Below are 15,803 nucleotides of genomic sequence, written 5' to 3' on the forward strand. Positions count from 1 at the left end.
AGTAGGAGTCATGGGCCTTGTCAAATGACTCCTCACCTAAGAACACATCACTCCCTTCCCAGGACTCCAAGACCTAAGGGGAACCCAGAAACTCAGAGGCAGCTATGACTGATTAAGATGAAACCCACAAATTGTTTGAAGAGTTGTATTTCAAGACTTGGTAGTGATTTGCTCAAAGGCAGCATTATTCCACTGCTCTGGGTCAGCTGCCTGGAAACCTGGACTCTGACCTCATCTGTTGGCCACTGTCCTCTCTCTCTCTTATGCTCTAACTATGCTACCCTGTGAAAATCTGCTGTGGTCTACATATGGGGCTGAAGGGGCTCCTGGGGGTTCATACCCACTCTCTACTGCAAGCTTTGCCACTAGTAGAGCCATGGTGTGGGATTGGAAGGTTGGGGCCACATGGCTTGAGCTATAGGAGTTTCCTGTGACCTGACTCTACTTTTCTTAGGGTCCCTAGAATGGCAGAAGAGGGTTACCTGGAGGGAAGGTATCTGTGACTGATTGGCAGAGCATGGTGATGCTTCCAGGCTGGTGTTCTTCCAGCCTTAGTATTCAGAAGTGTCTCCCAAGGCGTCACTAGTAGTGCTAAAATGCGGTGAGACACCCCACCTCCCAGTTTCTCGAGTTTTCAGAACAGTCGCTGGAAATAGGGTTGCTTTAGTTAAGTATCTTCAGGCTAAGCTGAATGTAAGTGATAGAAACTTGCAAACAGCCAGGCAGTGGTCATGCACACCTTTAATCCCGGCACTCGGGAGGCAGAGGCAGGCGAATCTCTGGTGAGTTTGAGGCCACTCTGGTCTAAAAGAGCGAGTTCCAGAACAGGCTCCAGAGCTACAGAGAAACCCTGTCTCAAAAAACCAAAACCAAAACCAACCAAAACAAAAAAGAACCTGCAGGCAAAGAGGCTATGACTGACTCTGGTGCCTCACCTCAGGGCAGAGCTATTGGCAGAGATAACCATGGCTTATGCATGGTGTTGGGGTTTGGGTGTTGGTGAGATGAAAAGCTGACTCTCCTACAACTTTGCGAGCATTGTTTCTGCTGTCTCGTCTGACACTCGGGAAAATGGGACACCGGTTGTAATGTGCATTTTGTAGTTAGGGAACCTGGCCAAGCTCCTCAGCTTGAGAAAAACTAACAAGTGGGTGTTAATTCCTAAATCAACGTGCAAGTGTTGGTACCTCTGTCCCTTCCTTGGCTCACACAGGCATCTGTACTTCTGGTGGTACGGTTGTCACACACCCCACCCTACCCCCAACTGTCCTTGTGAGGCAGTCTGGGCCCAGAAAAGGACTGAGATCTGATCTTGTGTGAGTCAATTACAGATCTGAGCTGGGCGCGGGGAGAGTGACATGAAATGCTTCATTATGCCTGACTGCCTCTCTAGAAAGGTAACAACAAAGGCTGGAATCAGGACACCCTGACTGTTGGGGAAACAAATGGCTTTTCCGGGCAGGAATCACCTTGGGACCCAAGATCCCAGGTCTACTATAGCAGAGGGTATGCCCATCCCACCAGCACCCACATCCTTGCCTGCAAGGAGGGAAAATGCAAAGAGGTCAGCTCCCAGGGACTCATTTTGAACTTCCTGGATGAAGTAAGGGCAGGTGGCAACTTGATTTAAAAGAAATTGGGGCGGGGGATGGGGGAATGGATCTAAAAGTAGCCAACCAGCATGACTGTATTCTGCAGACGCAGCCTCCTGGTTACACGTTTGTGTTGCTTCACAGCCTGCTCTTCATCTGTTTCGCGCCTTCTCAGGCTTCCGGGAAGGGGAGGCAATGGCAGGACTGTTGCAAGCTTTGTTGGGATTGACAGTCCCTCATCCAACCTTTGTGATGGGAGCTCTCCGCGCCACCCAGGGAGCCATTTCCACTGGAAGCATTTTTCAAATGTCAGCAGGAAGAATGCAGGGAACCAGATTCAGTCTGTGTGGATCTGTGTCTCCTCTGTCCCCACGTCAAGGCTTGGGGTTTCTTCTGTCTTCTCCTAGCTGGCCCAGCCAGGAGAAGGTGATATTCCAAAACATTCTCAAACCACATCCCTTTTAAACAAGCAGCTGGGCACAGGGAATAGAGCTCATTGCCTGGATCCTTCTAGAAGAAATGTGGATAAAGAAATGTCTGGAAGACAAACAGATTCATTATTTTCTGAGCACTGGATTTTGTTGGCCTTGGATGCTGTAGCCATTCCCAAATTTTGGGGGGTATAACTTATACTTCACACTTCGAGAAGAAAGCTAACCATGCAAAAACACTGCCTCAAGGGGCTCCCGGGGTCCTCCTGTCTCCAGCCCCCAGAGAAGCAGCAGAAGAAATCTCCTTTCAATGTGGAAATAGAAATACTCCCTCACTGGGCAAATCATGTGACCTTATTTTTTTTCCTTCTCTACTTTCTTTTGAGAAGTTTGCTGAGGACCATCTGTGCCCTGTGCACTGTGCAAGGCATTGGATAAATCTTTATGGGCCTGTCTTGGGGTTTCAATGAGACAGTTCATGAAAGCACTTAGCAAACAGAATAAGGACTTGATAACTCAGTGAATACGGCTATTCTCTTCGATATTTTTTTATGTTGGTCATTGGGAAAGAATAGACTCTGGGAGGCTGTTAGACACCTTTCATAGCTTTGGGTCCCTTCTTTTCACACAGAGACTCTACTGTCCATATCACCGGCTGCTGGCTGCCTGATCATCTCTGAGAAAACCACAGTCTACCCAGTAACTCACCATCTTCTGAGCTGTCTGTCCACAGAAGTGCTTGTGCATAAGGAAGATGCAAAGAGGAGCAAAAATAGCTTCCAGTGTTTAGACAGCTCATGAGGAGGGAAGCAGAAGAAACTAGAGCAAGGCTGGATGCTGAAGACAGAAAGCAGGGAAGGGCCCCAAGGAAGAGGAGCTGAGCAGGTGTGCCTTCCCAGGAGGGAGGGCTTGCTTCCAGCTGGGGATTGGGGGAAGTATGTGCTTTTGGACTGTGCTTTGACAGGAAGGTTGTGGTGGGCCCTGCGGAGATACGAAGAAAAGATGTGACCAGTCGTGAGGCTTATTATCAGCGAGAGCCATACCACTAGGGCCCAAGAGAAAACCCGAGGCCTTGGTCTCCAGGCTTTCTTGCTAGTTAACTATGCAGACACACACACACACAAAATTTTAATTTTACATGCATTGGTGTTTTACCTGAATGTATGTCTGTAACCCAGGTCCTTCGGAAGAGCATCCAGTGCTCTTAATCACTGAGCCATCCCTCAGCCCCAACTGTGCAGATATTTTTGAAGCTCCTGTTGTCTTGTCAGTGATATTTGGGGCCATCTTTACATATTGTTAATGTTGTTTGACTTTCATAAAAGTGGAAGAAGTCAGACATTTTGCCCATTTTCCAGATGAGGAAAATGTGACTCCGTTATCACAAAGGTGGGGAGTAGGGGCATAGCCACTGAGCTCAGGTCCTGACTCCAGGTCTGGTTTTCTGGGGGCAGAATTGGGAGCACTCCTCTCCTTCATGTGATGTCCAGGCTGGCAGAAGCTCAACTTTGGAATTAGAAGAGCTCTGAGCTCATCTTTTGACCTGGGTAGACATCCTATGAGTCCTTGCAAGATTCTTCTTCCTTCCGATGACCCCTCGCCACAGCATCTTAAGCTGTGAGTTGTGGCCCCATCTGAGGTTGTACAACTGAGTGTGAGAAGTGAGCAAACAAAGACAAGCAGCCACAGTGAAAGGCTTCTGAATGTGTAGTGATAAAAAATCACAATCCAGTGACTTATGGGGTATCCATGGCAACACTCCCCAGTGTTGAATTGTGTGGCTCCACTGTAGCCTGGGTTCTGAACGTAAACACGCAAACTCTAAACATGATGAGACTCCGTGCAAAGCCCCCCGGACATCGTGACTCAGATGTGAGACGGTTGTGTGTGAGTTCCAGAGTTTTCATTGCACATACCTGTTTGTTCCTATAGAAACTTGATTACGGAGAACATAAGACTTTCAGTATTCCTTGTATTGAGAATGTTTGATTTTTTTAAAAATATTTATTTATTTATTATGTATACAATATTCTGTCTGTGTGTATGCCTGCAGGTCAGAAGAGAGCACCAGACCCCATTACAGATGGCTGTGAGCCACCATGTGGTTGCTGGGAATTGAACTCAGGACCTTTGGAAGAGCAGGCAATGCTCTTAACCTCTGAGCCATCTCTCCAGCCCGAGAATGTTTGATTTTTAAACTTGCTGTTTGAGTTGTAGACTTGAGTTCCATAAAATGTCATTCCATAAATTTTGACTTGGAATTAGAAGAGAATTTCCAATAATTTCACAAATGGCCCTACATGTACTTCTGCCATTTGGTGCAATGTGTTTATGTGAAGTTGTGTTCTCAGCACTGATTATTACGAAATCAAAACCACTGATAACTCTAAAGTAGCTGAAGGCATTCTATGCCCTACAATATCAAATATTTGGGAAAGATTTCATTTTTTGTTTTGTTTTATAATTTATTTATTTTATTTTTTGAGCACTAATTGGTGTTTTGCCTACATGCATGCCTGTGCGAGGGTGTCAGATCTTCTGGAATTGGAGTTACAGACAGTTGTGGGTGCTGGGAATAGAACTTGGATCCTCTGGAAGAGCAGCCAGAGCTCTTAATCGCTTAATTGCTGAGCCAGTTCACCAGCCCCAAAGAATTGTTTTAAAATGAATTTCTTTGTGATTTATTATTATCCATAAATGTTTGTTTTGGATATGTATTTTACATACCTGTGTCCTAGGGATCAAGGAAGAATGTCTCTGGTGAAAAGTCATTCACATGGGAAAGGTCTACAAAACCTTGTTCTGAAGTTGCAGCGATACGAGCCACCATTCTCAACCCTGCACCTGCCTGACCGCCTTCAGCAGCTGCCCTGCCTCTCAAGGGTGGGTCCTTGACCAAAAGTCTCAACCCTTAGAATCTATCCTGAATGTCACTCCCCAGTTTACTTTTTTGCTGGCCTTATTTGTGCTTCTTCTGCGTAAGACAGCAAACACCCTGCAGTTATCAATATGCTCTGTGCCCAGGTGGACTCGGTGTGACCACTTTTGCCTGAACATGCAGACACTTGAGCTGATGGATAAGTCCCTTAATCCCTCTCTCTCTCAGTGACTCTATTTTCTTATCTGTGCAGGACTGAGAAGGCCCATTGGGTGTTCTTCTTGTGAAGACGCATTGGTTTCATATAAGTAAAGCTTAGCCCAAGGGCTGGCACATGGTAGGCACTTCAAAAACATGGCTATTGGGGCTGGAGAGATGGTTCAGTGGTTAAGAGCACTGACTACTCTTCCAGAGGACCTGGGTTCAATTCCCAATACCCACATAGCAGCTCACAACTGTCTGTCACTCCAGTTCCAAGTGATCCCACACTCTCATGAACTCAGACATGAATGTGGAAAAAAAACCACCAATGCACATAAAATAAAATTAAATAAAAATCGTTTAAAAATATGGCTATTTCCCCTCGGGATCAACCTGCCTCATCTGGGACATCCACACAGATTTCCTGGCTCCTTTGCCCCACTGCTGCTCATGGGGAGCCTGCTCTAACTGTCCAAGCAGGCACCACTCTCTTTTGTCACACCTTCAGAGGGGACAAGCACTTTTCCTTCCTGACTCCTCACACTGGGATGACTTGCCACTTAAAAAAATAAAAAAATAAATAAATAAAAAGGACATGTTGTCCATGCCTAAATCATTGTGAAGCTTGCCAAGTTCGACCAATACACACAATAGGTCTATTAAAGATGTGGGGTGTCCAGTGTGCAGGGTCAACACTGGGAACTTCAGCTGAGGCATGGCACTCACACGTTGGGTGACTGTCCACGGTCACAAACTCCTTTACTCCTCTATGTTCCAGGAATCAACTGGGTGGTTGGTCTGCCTTGTCCGGCCAGGTGTTGCCAGAAGCATGGTCCCTTACAGACAGAATGGTTTATGGCATGACAAGATTTAGAAACGAAACACCAAGAAAATGAAGCCTCACAAACCGCAAGCCTGTTGACCAGATCCGGTTCACCTCAGAGCCCCTCGTGTGCCTCAACTCCTTCGGGGGCCTTTATCTAGCATTGCATTCTGTGACCACCACCTCTCACCCCCAACACAACAGCAACAACACAGCCCTCCAAACGGTAGCGCTCTGGCTTGCTAAGTGCCACTTGTTCCCAGGGGGAACTTCCTCATTCTCTCCGTTTCCCCTCTGGGACCCAGAGAGGAGGCCTGTCATATTCTATCCTCTCCTGGTTTCTCACTCACCAGCGCCTGCCTGGGAAGCTGCCGTTTGTGAGGTGAGGCCTGCCTTGGCCGAAAGGCATGAAGAACCCTCCCATTGCCCACACCCTTTGTTCCTCCCACTGGGTTTCTTAGTCCTCAAAATTACCTTCTCAGTTTGGGCTTTGAGCCACACCCCTTGCCTCCTTACACAGCACTCACCCCCTCTGTTCTTTTCTGTCTGGCCTCCTGGAATGAAGTTCTGCCTGAAATTGGGGCCTTCAAGCCTCTCCCTTCCAAGACATGGCCTCCAGTCCCACAAACCACAGCTGTGGGAAACAGGCCCTGCCCCAGCTGCAGAGCAGGCCTGTGGGCCACGGAGTCCAGACCTGTCCTTGGCCTGATCACTGGTGTGGGAGGAAGGGTGGGGTGGGGTAGGGCGAGGTGGGGTGGGGTAGGGTGCAGTGGGATGGAGTAGTCAGAGTGATACGTTCAAACCATATTCTGCGAGAGGAAATGCCATTTTCATAATGTGCTATTTGAAGGCCTCTTTACACACCCTACAGGGCTCAATTCTCGGGCGGCTCTGTGCTTTGGAGTCCCTTAGGGAGCTCAAGGCCTGGGTCCCACCCAGAGGTGGTTGTAACTGGCGCGGGTGTGGACCTGGAGGAGATTCTGTTAAAGCTTCCCAGATGGCTTCAGTGGATAGTCAGGGAGGAGACCCATTGCTCTGGAGTGAAAGGCCTGAGGCATATCTGAACCTGACCAACACAGCTCCCTGCCTGACCTCTGTTCCTGTAGCCTGGGTGAGACACAGCCCAGGACACTGCCAGGTGAATACGGCTCACCCTACCCCTTCCACCTGTCTCCATCCCAAGGAGGGTAGGAGTCTGAGGACACGCTCAGTAACTATTAAGGGATCAGGGCTAAGGCTTCATGGGGAACACACTTGTCCTGAGGTAGGTTGGGCTCTTTCCAAGAATTTGAGGCCAGGGCCAGTGTTCCTGTTTCAGCTTCTGGTGCAGCTCTCTCTTCTCTTGCCTCCTCAATCATGGAACTGACCCTTCTTACCACCAGTTCTCAAACGTACCCCCTCTTATCTGAACTTTGCCTCTACTGCATTTCAAATCCAGTGGCCCCCACATTCTGTGCACTCACCGGCTGTCTTTCCTCTCCTCAGCTTCTCCTCCTCCCCTTCCCTCTCTTTCCCCTTCTCCTGACCACTCTCCTGTTCTTCCTCCCTCTCTAGTTTGCACGTCTTTTCTTATTCGTGGCTGTATATCAGAGTCCCTCCAGGAACTTTCACAATGACACTTGGAAATTGAACAAGAGCTCAGTGGTTAAATTATTCACAACTCAAGTGTGGAGACTGGAGTTGGGGTCCCCAGAACCTATATAAATGCCAGACATGGTGGACCACCTACAATTCCAGCCTCAGAAGGTAGAAACAGGGCAAGACTAGCCATATGTGTGAGTGCTGGGTTTCATTAAGAAACCACACTTTGATGGATAAGGTGGAAAAGCCATGGAGGGCGGTTCTGGACATTAGCTTCCACGTGCAGTCATACCTACATGCAAGTATACTCCCACACACACATATACAAAATATGTGCGTGCGCGCGCGTGCACGCACACGCACACACACATCATACATAAGCGCATGAAAAGCACGGAAAAAAGAGAAATAGTAATTGTCCAAGCAGTTTAGAGCTTTGGGTTAAAGACTGACCCAGCACATTTTCAAAGTTCTGCAGATTACACCAACATGTACAGAGATTAAGACCCACTGTCCCAAAGCTACCGGAAGGAAAACCACAATGGGAAGAGTCAAGTTAGGAGACCCGGGTGCGGCCTGGGACTCTTTCCCAGGTGGTTGGTGTTGTTGAGCAAACCACTTCTCTTTGCTGCCCGTGAGTTTCCTGGGTTTCGAGATGGAATGTGGCTCTCAGAGTTATCCCAGCCCATCCCATCTGTAGGGATCCCCATGTTTTGTGTCTGGGGACCAGCCAGCATTTTACCAGGCATCTAGAGGTGCCTGCATGCTATCTGAAGCCATGCAGTTGTGTCTAATGAAAGCAAAGGAGGTCTGTCTTCAAACGGGTGGGCTTCTCTCCTCCATGCAACCTTGTTATCCTTTCCTTCCCTAAGAATGAAGCCTCCCTGTTACAGCCAGGCAGACTGGTGAGCAAAGTCTCCTTCTCTCCCTGGTAGCACAGAGCCACGGACATTGTGAACCTAACACAGGCCACCTCCCCAGTTGACTTGGCCGGGGTGAGAGGAGGTGGATGGAGCATCTGATGAAAATTGTCCACAGAGGGGTCCATTCCTCCTCCAGGTCTCACCTTATGCATCTGAGTTCCAAAAGTTCTTGTTTTAGCAACACGGGCTGGGGATGGAGTCGGGGACAAGTGTTGCCTCTGTGGTGGGGCTCTGCATCCTATGTAACAGGCAGGCACATCAGCAGAAGGCAGATGTACCAGCTGAGTTCTGAAACTAGCCTTGGCCTGTTGCCTGAGGTAGGTACATGCACCCCACTTCCCCGCTCCCCAGCACTTCCCCAGTCCTGGCCTCCAGTAGCTTCTGGATCCCAGGAGACAGCTTTCTGAAGGGTGGGGCAGGAAATGGAAGGAAAAGAGACTGTTTGTGGAAGCACTTCCTTCTGAGGAAGGAGTCACTGAGCCCCTAGATGCCCGTCAGCAGTCTACAAAGGCAGCTGCTATGTGCCCAATAGACTCTCCCCTTGCAAACTGTAGAAGCCATGTGCCTTGAGTATAGTGGAAAAGACACTCCCCCACACTTTCACCGCCTGCCACCCCTATTCCACAACTGTCCAGGGCTTCGGGACAGAGGTCAGGTTGTCTGTGTGGCGTGTGTGGCACTAGTGTGTGCTTCCCGGTGATATCTACAGTTTGAGCCAGAGAGAAAAGAAGTATGTGGAAAAGGAGCTCTTTTTAGACTTAAAAAAAAGTACTTCTGTTCATACACACACATTCATGCACACATATGTGTGCATACATGCACGTGAGTACAGGTGCCTGTGGAGGTTAGAAGACTGAATTCCTTGGAGCCACTGGACATGGGTGCTGGGAACTGAACTTGGGTCCTAAAAGCAGTACGTGCTCTTACGTGCTGAGCCGTCTCTTCTGACTTTTTGACACCTGTGGGACCGGTTGGCTCTCCCTTCTGGGAGGATGAGAATGTCACAGGGCAATGGGTGTGACCCGTGTTCCCTACACCATTTCCCTGGGAGAATGACATAAGATGTGTCTTCAAGACTGAGGCTCCCAGGCTCATCTGAAGTACACTTCAATTTCCTGAGCTTGAACACTGGACAACCAAAGCTTTCCCCAAAGAGAGAAAAGTCTTAGAAATCCTCCACCCTGAAGGCTCCTTGTGGCTTTGATGACAGTGACCCCTACCCTCATGCAAAGCCATTTGTGTTGTGGTCTCCCTTGAATGGAATTCAAGGTTGAATTCCATTTCTTCTGGTGGAGGCCAGGCTGGGAGGGAGCAGGAGGGCAGGGAGGAGGAGCAGCTGGATTAGAGGAGGCAAGGCCCGGGGCTGTGTTAGAGGCTAGATTTCCTCTGTGCTCAGCAGTCTGCGCAGTGGGAGGGTAGGGAGGCATTTTCAGAGCTCAAATTGCAAAACAGTTGTAGAATCCCAAAGTTGGAAGGGATCTTCCCTCAGGTTGACATTTGCTCAACATCAGAAAATCCAGCATGCTAGGTTTTACAGTTAGAGAAGCAGGGCCTTTGGAGATGGAGATGTGGTCACGCATTCACATCTTCCTGGGAGTCAGTCAACAAAGTCCACACGATGTATTTTCCTTGGTTCCCTGCTTGCTTTCACCTTCTGGATTTAATTCTGTACCCTTTAGTCTACTCTTCCTGCCCCTATACTCCCGGAGGGCTACCCAGCTCTGTGATTTTTGACAAATCTCTTGAATGTGCTGCCATTCACCCCAGCCTAGTTGGGAAGCCAGCCATGGCACCTACTGGCCCTGTTCTGCCAAGTCTTCTACGGCTCAGGAAGAACTAACTGGTTGCGAAAGGTTTGAGGAGGTTTATGGACACCATGACAAAGGTTTGGCCTGGGCCCTGACCAGAAACACATGTTAATAAGAAATGTACTAAAAGACATATCTTCACAAGGTCTCCTTCCCACACCCATCCATAGATTAACTTCCAGGAAAAAGTAGGAAGAGGAAGAATTCAAATAGATCAGCCAGAGCTACTGACCACCCTTGAAGAGGACAGGCCAAGAAATTAGTGTGTTATTACTAACTGCATCAAGGAAGGCTTCCATAGAAAACGACTGAGAGACTTGCTTTTGCATGTTATCTTTCCCCCAGAGAGTTCTAGAACTGGCAGCCCCTCTTACAAGACCTGATCCCCTTCCACGCAAAGGAAAGATGTCGGCATGGAGAAAGGCAGGTTATTGTCTGAGATCAAGACAGAAGGTAGTGGCAGGGTCAAGAGTAACTCCTGGTTTTTCCTGCCTGTCTAGGGCTTAGCCTCACCATGTGGCTGTTTGCCGGGGTGAAGATCAAGGCTGCACCTCTGTGTTGCTCAAGCAGGCACCTTGGCAGCCTGCCCGGTGACAGCACAGAGCAGACCTTGGCCTGATAGCAGGCTAGGAATGAACTCCCTTCCCTACCAGTTGGGCTCCAGGGGAGAGACGAAAGGAAGCCACCAGGTAGCTATGGGCACAATTCCAAGTCTCCTGAAGTGAAGTGAGCAAGGGGTGGGGATGGCGGAAGAGCGGGTATATGTTACCTCTGGCACCAGAGGTTCTCACCATCTTGGAGATATTTCCCTTTCAGTGTGGGAGCTCAGGTGGTCACCCAGCCAGCATGAGCAGAACTCCTGGGACCCAACAGGGCCTTCATGAGGGGGAGACCCAACAACTATGCGGCTGAAAAGGCGGCACAGAGGAGATAGGCCCCAGCAGTGGAGGTGGGGGGGGTTGTAGGTGCAACAAGGCAGGCAGGTGAGGAGTCCCCTGGCCCTCTTAGCAGCTTGGCATTAAGCACACAGGCTCTGCAGCCGGGCAGGTACTGACTCAACCTCTTTCCATCTGTGTGAACCCAGGCAAGTTACTTAACTCGTCAGGCTTCAGTTTCCTTACTGGTAGGACGGGGATTAGAATATCAGTTCACAGGTCATGAAGGGGATTTAACAAAGCAGTGCTTCAAATGTGTGCCAGGGTATCTGATACACTGTGTGGAACTATCTCTGTTGCCTCTTCTTGCAGCAATTGTTCTAGATGCTCTGAAGTGCTGGTTTAGATCTTTTTTTCCTGGTACCCAGGAGAGAGGCCGGAGCACGAAGAAGAGTCCAGAGCACGAAGAAGAGTCCACACAGCTCCTTTCTGTGAGACATCACCTGTCTGTGTCTCCTTTGACTTCAGTGTGTGGGGACAGTGAGACATGGGAGGTGACGTGTGGCTACGTGAATAACCCCACATGCTTTCAAACTAGAAGAGGCTGTCTCTTTCTTAGGATGTAGGCTGGAAATGAGGCCCCTCATTCCCTGCTCTTGTTCAGGCCATTCTTGCCCCCAAATTCTTTATATTCTTCATGGTATGGCAAGGGTATGACAGCTGACATGGTGTGACAACTGAAGTCAGAACTGGCTTAAAGCTTCACCTGACCAGATGTGACCTTACCCCGTGCTTTTGGCAGGTGCTGATGTATCCGTACTCACTACCTGGAGCCTGGTGACCTCTCTCTGAGGGCATGAGCTTGCTAAGCCAGACTGGTTACTCCGGGCAAGATTCTTGATCCCATGAGTTCTTCCTCGGAGCCTGGGGACCCTTCTTTGGCCTTTGGGTTGCATTGCACCCAGAGGCTGTGACTCACAGGAAGGTTAAGAAAGTGCTGCACTTTGAGGCACCCTGAGAAAGGGTCACGGCTCTCCATCAGATCTGGGAGAGGATCAGGAACCAGTGCAGGGACTTGCACAGGATTTCCACAGGCCAAGGTACAGTGGCTCTCGCTTCCTATCCCCCGAGGATCTCAGCTGTATCTTAATATCCACTTAACACAAATATTTGAAGACAACTTGGAAGGGTAAGCAAGTGTTGAGTCTTCGTGGGCAGGCAGTGGTCTTGGCCTGACCTGACTCTATGCAACCATCATGCCATGGCAGAGACTGGGAGAGCCAAGGCAGACTTGCTCTCTTCTTCCTGAACCCCAGCCACACTACAGTCCCCATACGCCCTTGCAGCTGGGCATTTCCATGCCGTTGGGTTACAGCCAATAACAAGTATGCAGGAGTGCCAGTATGCCCTTCCTGACCCCACCAACTATCGCAGGTATTTACCCATAAGTTTCTTTTCCCTTTTGGCTGAATAAAAGTAGTAGCTGGTTCATCACTCAAAACCATGTGTTGAATGACAGTAGCCAAGCAGGCTGGTTGCCCGTGGGACAGTCAAGGGCCACTGAGACTCAGACCTACTCCAAAGTAATATATGAACCAGAATAAATGTCGTATTTAAATTCTTGGGAATTTTGACCCCCATTTTCTAGAGCAGTGCATACATGAGAAATCATACAGAAGTAAGCTTTGGGTCGACAGTCCCAGGGCCCTGCATTCTTTTTTTTTTGTTTGTTTGTTTGTTTGTTTTTTCAGAACAGAGTTTCTCTGTAGCTCTTGTAGAACAGGCTGGCCTCGAACTCACAAAGATCCACCTGTCTCTGCCTCCCGAGTGCTGGGATTAAAGGCGTGCACCACCACTGGGCTGGGGCCCTGCATTCTAATGTGGGTTTAGAATCTGTGAGTATTGGTTTTGAAGTGCAAAGGTGTGAATCCAGGAATCTGGAGCCTGGAAGTCATGAGACTAGGCTTCCCCGGCCCACAGCAGAGGCCTCTGTCTTGACGTCTACGTATGTAAGTCCAGGCTTGATTAGGAACTTTGGAAACCGATGAATTAAGGGGGTGCTGGTGTGGAGTGATTGTGGAGGCTGTGTGTGTGTCTGTTCCTGCCGCTTGTGCTTACACTGTTTATGCAAAAACACCTCTCTCCATGAGACAGTGATTAATTTAAAAGTAATGGAGGCCAGCAGGATGATGGTTATCCAGGTTTTCAGTGGCCCATTTTAGACTTGACCCAGCACGAGAACATTCTTAGTTGTTTGACTGCACGATGTCTGCCTTCACACAAGCCTTTTCACGTATCCTCTTGTGGGGAAATTTGTATATTCTTCCCTCTTTTATTATTATTAGTAGTATTATTAAATGTGTATGTGTGTGTTCATGTGTGAGCAGTGTACAGTTTCATGTGGAGGCCACACAGCCTTCTTAAGAAGCCACTGGAGATCTGAACTCTGGCCTTCACGCTGGTGCAGCAAGTCCTTCATCTACTGCGCCATCTCCCCAGACCCTCACATCTCTTTTCTCTCCTCCATTGTGCGCGTCCTGCATCCAGCCACCAATCTTTCCTACAGTACTAGCTTGGATTTGGTGGCTATCTTTAAACATTTTCAAGGTTGCTCTAATAGAATACTTGAGGCTGAGTGACTCATAAAGGAAAGAGATTCATTTTGACTCGTGATCCTGGGGGCGGGAGAATGGGGGTTGGGTGGGGCGGAAGCCCAAGATTGGACAGTCACGTTGGATGAAGGCCTTATGTCGAATCAATTCATGGCAGGAAACAGGAATGTCAAAATCCAGGGCCATCTCACTTAACAGCCAGGACTCAGGGCAACTAATCCAATGTCTAGAGACCAAAGACCCTACTCCTGGGAGCAATTTCCTCGCCAACGCAGTTTTTGTATGACCCAATCACCTCCCAGAAGCCCTGTCATCCCCTAATGTTCCACTGGGACCGGTGCTTCTCCTCCCATCACGTCATGACAGGGCCCTCAGGAACTTTGGGAAGTTAATCCCCCTTGAATTTACCTAACAGAAAATTTTGCCTCCGTATGAGACCTGCACTTCAGCTAGTGATTACATAGTGAGACCCTAGCATCTGATTGGTAGAAAAAGTGACTCAAGGAAAAAGTGGGAGTTGGGGGGACACCTCATAGATGTTCTGCCTGTGGCTGGATCAGTGCAGTGATGGTACTTGTTTTGGCTCATCTCTACACTGGCCTCCTTTGCCTGGCATCCAGATTCCTCTTCTTGGTCCTCTTAATGCTGTCTGCATTTCTTCTGGACAATGTATGCTAAGCCTTTAGCCATTGTGATTTTTCTCTGAATGGCCACTCAGATCAGGGAGGAGGGGTCCCCTTGGTGATTCAGTCAGTTTTGTCCCTGAGGGCTACAAGGCAAGGCAAGGATTTCAGATTCTTTTTCTCTTTTATGAGGAGCTTTCTCTGTTCTTCCTAAGCAGGTCCTGAGGCACTTAACCTCCTGCTGTCTGTGGGCGGGCGTTGGAGACTTCCTGCAAGTGCCTGCCGCAGCAGCTCGCTCTGGAATGTGTCCCTGAGATTCTGCAGGGTGGCCTCCCCACAAAGTGGGACCTGTTCTACATGTACCCCAGAGAGGAAGGAAATGTCAGACAGGTGGAGTTATGAGAATTACACAGGAAACAGTCAAAATGTCACCCCATAACTAATTCAGGTGCAATAGAAATGTAATACTGTACACAGAGTCCTTTATATGACGTAGCATCTTTCACCTGACTATGGAAAATATTAATCTTTTTAGTCTCGTGGTCCGGTTTATGCCACAGTCATGTTTTGGTTTTTGGTTGTTGTTGTTTTATGTGTGTATGTGTATATGTATGTATATATATATGTGTGTGTGTGTGTGTGTGTGTGTGTGTGTGTATACTTGTGTGTGTGTGTGTGTGTTTTCTATTACCCAAGGCAAAGAAAGAGCCACTGATTTTCTTCAGCTTGGTACAATGGTGCCTCAGACTTGAGAGACGCTGGCACTGGTGTCATTTGCAGCCCCAGGGACAGGACAGGGTTTGGAAAACAAAGCTCACTGTTCTCTAGCCAAAGGGTCACCCAGTGAAACACCTTCCCATGGACTGGCTTTTTCAGGTGAGCACATTGATTCAGTTAAAAATTTTTGAAAAAAAAAAAAAAAGCCAAGAAAAGGGGAAGCGAAAGCAAACGAGGCCGCATGCGCTTTCCGCAGGTTTCTGAGGGTGCAGCCTGGCTTGGCCCCGGGAGCATCAACGCTCATCTTAGGAATGCTTCGGGTTTGTTCTGCGAATACAGCTGAACACTTGCAGGGACATCTTTCAGGTCCAAGTACAGGTCCAGGAGCAGCGGTGCCAGAGCTTAGGGACAATGTGACAGTGTCAACAGCAGTCGTGAAGAGGGCATGGGAGGGTTTGGTGGTCCATGCTCTTCTCAGTCTTAATGAATTCATGGAATACAGCAAATGTTTCTGGATTCCTTATGTGAATCTCACTTGATAGCCTCTGTGGAGGTCACTCCAGCTTCCTGCGTGTCTCCGTATTTATAATGTACATCTCTATTGTTTCCACAGGATGTGCTAGGGGAATAGGAGAAAAAAAAATGTTTGAAACAGAAATGAAATATAAATGGTGCAGAGGGGAGGAGAGAACACTTGAGGGAGTCACTCACATGGCAGTGGCTAAGCTGGAGTAGCCGT

This window comes from Arvicola amphibius, chromosome 10 (assembly GCF_903992535.2).
Source record: "Arvicola amphibius chromosome 10, mArvAmp1.2, whole genome shotgun sequence".
Classification (NCBI taxonomy): Eukaryota; Metazoa; Chordata; class Mammalia; order Rodentia; family Cricetidae; genus Arvicola; species Arvicola amphibius.